Consider the following 10,628-nt stretch of genomic DNA (forward strand, 5'->3'; position numbering starts at 1 on the left):
ACCCAATAATTGTAATTGCTGAAGAGGACCACAGTTGGCGGTCGAAATATACGGTTTACTCTGTATATCAGCTAATCTTTCTCCGAGAGTGGGTTTAAGTTATATATATGTATATATATATATATAGATATATATATATATATATATATATATATATATACACACACACACATATATATATATATACACACACACACATATATATATATATATATATATATATATATATATATATATATATATATATTTCTAGGGCACAGGTTTTCACGTAGACAATTTTGATTAAAATCAACTGCGTTAATAGCTTTGGCTATCTTGAGGTTCAAATTCTTCAGTTTGAAGAATAATCTTTTGTCTTCACAGTTCAAATTATGAACATAATCATTCATGATTTCAAAATCATGGAGAAGAGGGTGCAGTAAAAGGCGCTGCTGAATGCCAATGGTTATAATAACACAAGGTAACAGTACAAAAGCTGTTGACACAATCACCGAAAACTTAAGTCTTTTCGCCTCTCACGGAGGCTTCTTCAGGGTGAGAAGAACTATAATATCAAGGCTAACTAGGTCTGCTATCGTCGAAGATGAAGGGAAATGTGAATGGTCTCTGGCCGACTGTCAGTCCTTAAAAAGCAGGATGGTAAGGGTATTGGGAGAGGTCATCTCAATTTTTGGGAGAGGTCACTGGAGGTTAGAAGTTTCTGGGTGAGGTCACTAGAAGGAGGAGATGTCAAGTGAAATCTCTGGGTGAGGTCACTAGTGGAAGGCGAGGACGACAGGAGTCCCTGGGGGAGGTCACTTGGAGAAGCGGGCGAAGTCGGAGGGGGGCCCTGGGTGAGGTCACTAGGATAGGTAGGCAGGTGGTGTGGTGGAGGTTCTACCACACTAAGAAGACGCCTCCAATACCACCGAAACCAAGGCTCTATCTTCCAACACTTTGTTGACCACCACGACATGAAGCCACCACTTAACACTTTAATACACAATACAATTATACTCCACAACGAAACAAATTTCAAAAGACTGCAGATTGCTGAAGCTGTTGCGATTACTACTCAACGGCCCTCCATCAATGTACAGCAAGCTGCAGACTTCATCCTCCCTTCAGCCCGCCCCCAGGAACATCATGCCCAACAAAAACAACAAAATCAAGGTGCATCCGAACCCCAACTAGACCAATACCTTCACCAAAACCCTCAGCAGCTTCAAAATTCCCAGCCCACAGGACCCATAACCAGAAGTCGAGCGAGACTTTCCTCCACAAGCTCCGGAACAAGACTGGTGTCCTTGCTTACCTATCCTAGTGACCTCACCCAGGGCCCCCTTCCGACTTCGCCCGCTTCTCCAAGTGACCTCCCCCAGAGATTCCTGTCGTCCTTTTGTCAACAGCTTTTGTACTGTTACCTTGTGTTGTTATAACCATTGGCATTCAGCAGCGCCTTTTACTGCACCCTCTTCTCCATGATTTTGAAATCATGAATGATTATGTTCATACTTTGAACTGTGAAGACAAAAGATTATTCTTCAAACTGAAGAATTTGAACCTCAAGATAGCCAAAGCTATTAGCGCAATTGATTTTAATCAATATATATATATATATGTATATGTGTATGCATATCTATATGTATAAGTACATGTATATGTATATGTTTATGTATATGCATAAGTATATAAATATGTATATATATATATATACATATATATACACATATATATACATATATATATATATATATATATGTGTGTGTGTGTGTGTGTGTGTGTGTATGTATGTATGTGTATATAGTGTGTGTGTGTTTGTGTACATGCATATGAATATGTGTATATGCCCGCTATCCAATCACCAGGAAGGTGAAACCTTCCACACTTAACACTAGCTGCCCACCATCTGTTCGGACTCACTCCCCTGGGTCAGAAATTTTGGTCGGAGTTCCAGAAATAAAGTAAGCAGACCTGAGGTCATTTGCATCAAAATGTCCATCGACATCCTCATCGATTCCCCTGACGTACTTCTCTTTATCCATATTGATGAAAGTTCTTGTCCATCATATCTGAGTCCTGTATCGGTCCAAGTTCCCAGTACTACACGCGACGCCACACCACAGCTCGACATTGGACCCTCTCCCTTGCACTCCTCAACAGCCTTCACAGTTTTTATTCAAATATTTGTTTATACATTCATATACCTATTCATATATTTATCTACTTATTTATTTATGTGTTTATTTAATTGTTTGTTTATTTGTTAACTCGTGTATTATTTATTCATCTATTTATTGATTGATTTATTCAATTACTCATTTATCTATATACATATGCATTTATCTTTTTGATTATCTATCTATTCTTATATTTGTGACTCCCTCATTGAACCATCCCCATTCCTCCTCCACTCCTAGTTCTACTCTATCCTTCACTCATGGAAAACTTATAGACCCTCTTATGGCTTTACTTTTTTTAGGAGTGTCCCCTGTGGGGCTACAGGGAGAAGGATGCCTAGTCCTAATCCCCGTCCCGTTTTTCTCGCCTCTTACCATTCAAATGGTGGCAGTATTCTATCCACCACCACAGGGTAGGCAAAAAAAAGGAAATGAATATTTAGAGAAATGGTACAGGACAAGGGGTTGGGGGACAACAAGGGGTTGGGGGACAGCATAACGGAGGGACAATCGCAGTATAATAAAAGTATCATAATTTCTCTGTGAATAGAGTCCTCCTCTATCACAGACAAAATGATGTGTGACTCTGGTCCGTAGCGGCGCCCCATATAAACCCTAAAGTATCAGCTGCATGCTACTTTGCCACAATAACATGCAGCCAATACCCCAGACGGGGGTCTAATACCTTTTATAATTAAGCTTTTATTTAAAAATTTTCATTTATTACATTTTATCACCTTTTATTTCAAGTTAATACATTTTATTTATTTTTACTTTTGATTTTCATTGATTTCTTTGCATTACCCTTAATTACCTTTTATTTCTTACCATTTGCATTTTTCCTTTCATTTCCTTTTATCATCTTTCATTTTATTTCGTCTTTCCTTTTATTTTCATTTATTTTATTACATTTTATCTTTTTATTAAAATTTATTGGTATTTTTTTTATTTCGTTTTATTACCTTTTATTGCTTTTTATAACCTTTTATCTATTTATTATATCTATTTACTTATCTATTTATTTATTTATTATTCACATATTTATATATTTATTAATCTATTCATTCATTATATATTAATATTATACTATCTATATTATATTAAATATTATATATTCATTATACATTTATATATTTATTTATTCATATATTCATTATTTATTCATTTATCATTTATTGTTATTTTTGTTTTTTACCTTTAATGCCTTTTATTTCCTTTTATCAAAATTTCATTTCTATTTCCTTACATTACCTTTTATTACCTCTTATTTTATTTTATTTTAGTTTCTTTTATTTCCTTTTATTACCTTTCATTACATTTCATTTTCCTTTGATTTCCATTTATCTAATTTTATTACCTTTTAATACATTTCATTTAAATCTAATTGTATTTCTCTTTTTAATTCCCTTTTTCTTTTTATTACCTTTTATAACCTTTTACTTCATATTTTTCCTTTATCACCTTTTATTTCCTTAAGTAGTATTTTATTCTATTTTTTATTTCTATATATTTCCTTGCATTAATTGTTACTACCTTTTATTTCATTCTATTTGTATTTTTTATTTTCCTTTGTTTCCTTTTATTACCTTTCGTTTGTCCTTTGATATTCAATTATTTAATCTTATTAACTTTTATCACCTTTCATTTAAACTTAATTGTATTTATCTTTATGTTTCCCCTTTTCTTTTTATTACCTTTTATAACCTTTTATTTCATAGTTTTCCATTGTCACCTTTTATTTCCTTTAATAGCATTTTACTTTATTTTCTGTTGCTATATATTTCCCTGCATTACTTTTTATTACCTTTTATTTTATTCTATTTGTATTTTTTTCTTTTATTATTTTTAACTTTATTTTGTTTATCCTTTTATTTCTACTTATCAAATTTTGTTGCCTTTTATTACATCTAATTTAGATTTATTTTATTTTATTTTATTTACCCTTGTTTACTTTTATTACCTATCATAACATCTTATTATATATTTTTCCTTTATTACCTTTTATTACCTTTCATTACATTGTATTTAATTTTTTCTTTTATTTCCATGTATTTCTTTGCATTACCTTTTATCACCTTTTATTTTCTTTTATTTGTACTTTTCCTTGCATTTCCTTTTATTTCCTTTTATTACCTTTAATTTCATTTAGTTTTTCTTCCTGTCTCCATTTATTTTATTACCTTTTATTACCTTTTATTTACATTTGTTTGTATTTTTCCTTTATTTCCCTTTATTTTCTTTATCACCTTTTATATACTTTGATTTTATATTTTTTCTTTATTACCTTCAATTACCTTTTATTTTCTATTATTACATTTAATTTCATTTTCCTTGTCTTTCCTTTTACTTCCTTTAGTTTCCTTTTTATTTCCTTCAGTTTTCTTTTATTTCATTTAATTTCCTTCATTTTCCTTTTATTCCCTTTTATTTCCTTCGGTTTTCTTTGATTTCCCTCATTTTTCTTTTATTTCCTTTAATTTCCTTTTATTTCCTTCGTTTTCCTTTTATTCCCTTTAGTTTCTTTCTATTTCCTTCTGTTTCCTTCCGTTTCATGTCGTCGTCTGGGCGGAGTCCTCTCCTGGGCAGTTCGCCGGGGCGCCCCCTTGTCTCCGTGGTCGCTCTCCCCCGCCCAAGTTCCTGGCGGGGAACCTCCAGCGGAGGACTTGTGCACCACTCACGACAAGGCGTCTCGGATGAAGCATGTTCAAGTTTATGTTGTTCTTTGTGTGCCTGTGCGTACGATACATACATACATACATACATACATACATACATACATACATACATACATACATACATACATACATACATACATACATACGCAAAGTAGACCACTTGGAAAAAAGAAACTAACGAAGCAGATCGCTTCGTTAGTTTCTTTTTTCCAATTGGTCTACTTTGCATAAGTGAACACACATGTGTTCTTATTAGCATACATACATACATACATACATACATACATACATACATACATACATACATACATACATACATACATACATACATACATACATACATACATACATACATACATACATACATGCATGCATACATACATACATACATACATACATACATACATACATACATACACACATACATACATGTCGTGCTCCCTGATTTCGTTTAAATATAAATAGGTGATCAGGGACACACGAACAAGCGTATCTCATATCACAAAAAACGGTGGTGTTGAATGAGACTAATTTCTCCTATCTATGACTTTTATTTGTTATGTTATTATTTTAATTTTAGATTATAGTGTTGGGTGTACGGGTGTGGGAGGCTGGACCTAATCAAGTAATACCGACCTTCTCTGATTAGCGAGGGCAACTCAAGGTTCTCGAGAACTTTGACAGCTAAACCATTCTACTTAACTTTAAACTGAAAAACTTAGACTGCATCGTTGTGGAAGCAACGATATGCATTTTGTCTGTCCGTCTTAGGACGTGAAGAATAGTATTGCGGCGTATAGGTCTCAGATCCAATAATATCACTCCCTAAACCCTCGTCATTATGGCTGAATTATTCAATATATGTTTCAATCAGCTAGCATACTCATCCCTTACAACAGGTTAACGGTGTCCATAATATTTCAATCGCGATGGTGTTAGCGATGATTTGCATCAGATGGCCCTTCGCATATCATTTAATATGTTCCTTGTTATTATTGTTCTTGAATTAGAATAATTTGTTTTGTGTAATGCTTGCAATCTTTGATCAGAGGTACGGTGTTCAAATAACACGCGGTAATTGCATTATGTGTAGATGGATGAACGGCACTTTAGCATGAGACAAATAGTTTTAGCAAACCTTCTCTTGCTTTTGGCAACAGTAATACGTAGACCCTGATCCAATTTATTTAAGTTAAATCATGGTCTCGAAACGTTAAAAGAAGCCAAATTATGACACTGGTATAACGTAATGACATATGCAGAAAATCACCGGTGTAGTAGTGACACATACAGAAATCAGGTTAGTGTCTCACGGTCATGACTGACATACGCAGGAAATTAAGATAACCTGTTTATTCCAATTTTATGGAATATAGATATAGCTCTTCAATGTTTGGCTAATAGGTTCCTGTATTAATTTTGTAAGTCAAATTGGAAACGCTCTTAAACATAAGAACATAAGAATGAAGGAGATTGCAAGAGACCATAAGGCCTACACAAGGCAGTTCCATATCCATCACCACTTGTCATCCCCATCCCCATCCGTTTCTTAAAACAACTGATAGTTTCAGCGCTCACTACATGGTTACTAAGTCTATTCCATTCGTTGACCACCCTATTAGTAAATCAATTCTTGCCTATTTCTTTCTTAAATCTAAATTTGCCCAGTTTAAATCTATTACTGCGAGTCCTGTCCTGTTGTTTTAATATAATGACCTTGTTTGCACCACTCTTGTTAAAGCTTTTGATCAACTTGAACACCTCTATTAGATCACCCCGCATTGCGTCTTTCCAGAGAGGGTAAGTTAAGGTGTCTAAGCCTCTCTTCATAAGGCAAATTTCTGAGTCCATGTATCATTGAGGTCATTCTTCTCTGTACTGATTCTAGTGAATTTATGACCATTCTATAGGACGGAGACCAAAACTGTATCCCATAGTCAAGGATGGGTCTAACTATCGCTAGATAGAGTTTGATAATTACCTTTACACTTATATTCGTTACCGTCCTAGCAATGAAACCTAATGCTCTGTTAGCTTTATTCTTGGCGCTAATGCACTGTTTCCTGGTCTTAAGGTCCGGACTCAGTAGAACTCCCAAGTCTCTCTCGCACTCGGTTTTCTCTAAAAACGTGTTATCTAAGCTGTATCTATTTTCGGGGTTGTGTAGCCCTACGTTTAACACGCTACACTTAGAGATATTGAAGGTCATTTGCTATTTCACCGACCATGTGAACAATTTGTTAAGATCATCCTGCAGAATCTCTGCGTCGTCTCCTGACCTAATTAGGACTCCTATTTCAGTGTCACCCGCGAACTTACTAACGTCACTATTTATCCCATCGTATAAGTCGTTTATGTACATAATGAAAAACAAGGAACCCTAAGCCAACCCCTGGGGAACCCCACTAGTAACATTGCCCCACCTGGATTTTACTCCATTTATGGTGAGCCGCTGTTTTTTGTTACTGATCCAAGCTCTAATTCATTCTCACACTTTTCCTCCTATGCCATGGTCTTTAATTTTATCTAGTAGTCTCTGATGTGGCACCTTGTCGAACGCTTTGCTAAAGTCAAGGTAAATCACATCGTAATTATCATTGGTATCTGACGCCTTATATACTTTACTGTAAAAGGATAGAAGATAATTCACACATGACTTACCCTTGGAGAAACCATGCTGCGTATTACGAATCAATTTATATCTCTCGGTGTGTTCTCTGAGTCTATTTACTATTATTGATTCAAGCTTTTTACCTATAACCAATGTCAAACTGATTGGCCTGTATTTGCATATAGACGATTTATCTCCCTTCTTAAAAAAAGGGACAATGTTTGCCTGCCTCCAAGCAGTAGGCACAAAACCAGTGTCTACCGATTTATTAAATATTTCAGTTAACTGGTCGTAGATTTCAAATTTACACTCCTTAAGCAATCTCGGAAAAATTTCGTCTGAACCCGGGGATTTTGTAGCTTTAAGTCTTTCAATCTGCTTGACTACTTCTACTTTACTAATGCTGATATTAGATAGTCTACTTTCTTCATCCCCACTGAAAATCGGATCGCAGTCAGGTACCTTATCTAATCTCTCATTAGTAAACACCGAGAGAAAATAATTGTTAAACTCCTCACTCATTTTTTCCTCCGATTCTATCATGACATTTTCAAAGTTTTTAATTGGGCCTCTTCTTTCTTTACTTTTTGTTCTGTAGAGATGAAAGAAACCCTTAGGGATGGATCTTCCTTGACTAGCAACCTTAATTTCATAGTTACGTTTCGCTATACGTGTATTCTTTTTAACCAGCTTTGCCATTTCGTTATATCTATATATATTTATTTATCATAAATACACACATACACACACACACACACACACACACACACACACACACAGTATGTATGTATGTACATATATATATATATATATAATGTAATTTTATATATATATATAAATATACATATATATATATATATATATATATATATGAGTGGTAGGGTGGTGAGATAAACACCGAGAACCGTTGAAATTTTATTAAGTGACGTTTCGCTCTTAACAGAGCTTCTTCAGAATGTACAAACATAATCGGGAAATCAACAGTTATATATCTTACATCATTCCGCGTTCCTTCCTTAGCCCACCCCCTCCCTCCCTCTCGTACCCTTCAGCTCCTGTAAGATCATCTAGCCGGACATTTTGGACAGCTTAATAAAACCATCACGATGGTTACAGCAGGGCTGAGATGCTATAAAAGCTGCCTCAACTATTTTTCTTTTTTCTTGTCTAATCCTTGTTTTAATATTTCCACTCCGTCCCAGTTAGGTAAATGTCCGTATTCCTCCGCATGAATCACCAGTGCGTTTGATGTTCGGTGGGCCCTCAGGTCGCTCTTGTGCTCATATGTCCGCTTGTGTATGCCTCTTCCTGTCTCCCCAAAGTAGTTTAGGTCACAGCCACCACATGGTTTACAGAATCCCATTCCATTCCATTCCTCAATATATATATATATATGTATATATATACATATATATATATATATATATATATGTGTGTGTGTGTGTGTGTGTGTGTGTGTGTGTGTGTGTGTGTGTGTGTGTGTGTGTGTGTGTGTGTGTGTGTGTACATATATATATATGTTTGTGTCATTTTGACATTTGGAAATAAACTCTTCTGCTGGGATTCGAACCCTCGCCAGAGCGGCTTGCTTCTTACAAGAGGAAGACCGTACTCGTCACTCCACCACGACCCTTCAAAACACAACGAATTAGTCCACGGACTAATCATTCACGTTCCACCCGAGTGACCTCGGCAGAATGATTATTCTGTGAACTAATTCGTTCTGTTTTGAAGGGTCGTGGTGGAGTGACGAGTACGGTCTTCGCCTTGTAAGAAGCAAGCCGCTCTGGCGAGGGTTCGAATCCCAGCAGAAGAGTTTATTTCCACACACACACACACACACACACACACACACACACACACACACACACACACACACACACACACACACACACACACACACACACACACACACACACACACACACACACACACACACACACACACACACACACACACACACACACATATATATATATATATATATATATATATATATATATATATTTATATATATTCATGTATATATATATACATATATATACATATATAAATATACATACACACACACATATATACTATATATATATATATATATATGTGTGTGTGTGTGTGTGTGTGTGTGTGTGTGTGTGTGTGTGTGTGTGTGTGTGTGTGTGTGTGTGTGTGTGTGTGTGTGTGTGTGTGTGTGTGTGTGTGTGTGTGTGTGTGTGTGTGTGTGTGTGTGTGTGTGTGTGTGTGTGTGTGTGTGTGTGTGTGTGAAGCGTGGCAGGAGATTCTCTTTTAAGCATATTCTGTTGAAAACGACAGCAAATTCATTAGAAATCAATTTCTTTCTTAAGCTTTCTAGCTTTCGGAAAGTAGATTTCTGGGGAAATGAGAGGGGAAGAAGCAAATTTCCAATTGACATTGGTAACTTATATTAACACAGAAGTCTATGTTATATACAAAATAAATGAAAATAAACAAAACACAGTATAATAAACCCAAGACGTTTCGCAGATCGTTCTGCATCTTCAGTTGGAATGAAGGGAAGTGTGACCAAGACGAGTATAAATATGTATAAAGGCAAAACTTGGAGAGGTCACTTAATGACTCCTCTGTTTGGCTGGCGCTGTTTGGTTGGTTCCTAAGCCTAGCCGATCGCCTAAGGCATGACATTTCATCCTCTGCGGGGATATTTTGGACCTTTATGGGTGTTCTCTGATCTGGTGGTTGTATTTTGGTGAACAAATGTCTCCTACGTGTAGGTTTCATGCTGGGGAGGAGGGAGAAATAATTTGTTTGTACATTGATAATGGGTTGTAAATCTTTTATGATTACAGCCTCCAAAATGGTCAAACGTTGGAGGTCCTTCTCCTCTGCGACGATCTCTGTGTTGTGTACCATGGTTTCCCTGTCGAGATGGCGTCTGTGGTGGGTCCAAAGGTGTTGTTTCGGTCCTCCTTGTTGTAGGTGAAGGGTGATTCTTCTGGACAGGGTGGTAGTTGTCCTTCCCATGTAGGTAGATAGGGGCGTACAGTCCTCCTCTGGGTATGTGAATTTATATACTACGTGGGATTGACGTATACCATGAGGTTTTGGGGCGGTGTGATTTCTTGTTCCTGTAGTAAATGGTGAGTGATAATTTGTCACGTTCTTTCGTGGGGGTCACATTTCTTTTAATAATGTTTTTTAATATTT

The sequence above is a fragment of the Oratosquilla oratoria genome, unplaced genomic scaffold (assembly GCF_046742065.1).
Source record: "Oratosquilla oratoria isolate Oo_2021 unplaced genomic scaffold, ASM4674206v1 SCAFFOLD47, whole genome shotgun sequence".
NCBI classification, from domain to species: domain Eukaryota; kingdom Metazoa; phylum Arthropoda; class Malacostraca; order Stomatopoda; family Squillidae; genus Oratosquilla; species Oratosquilla oratoria.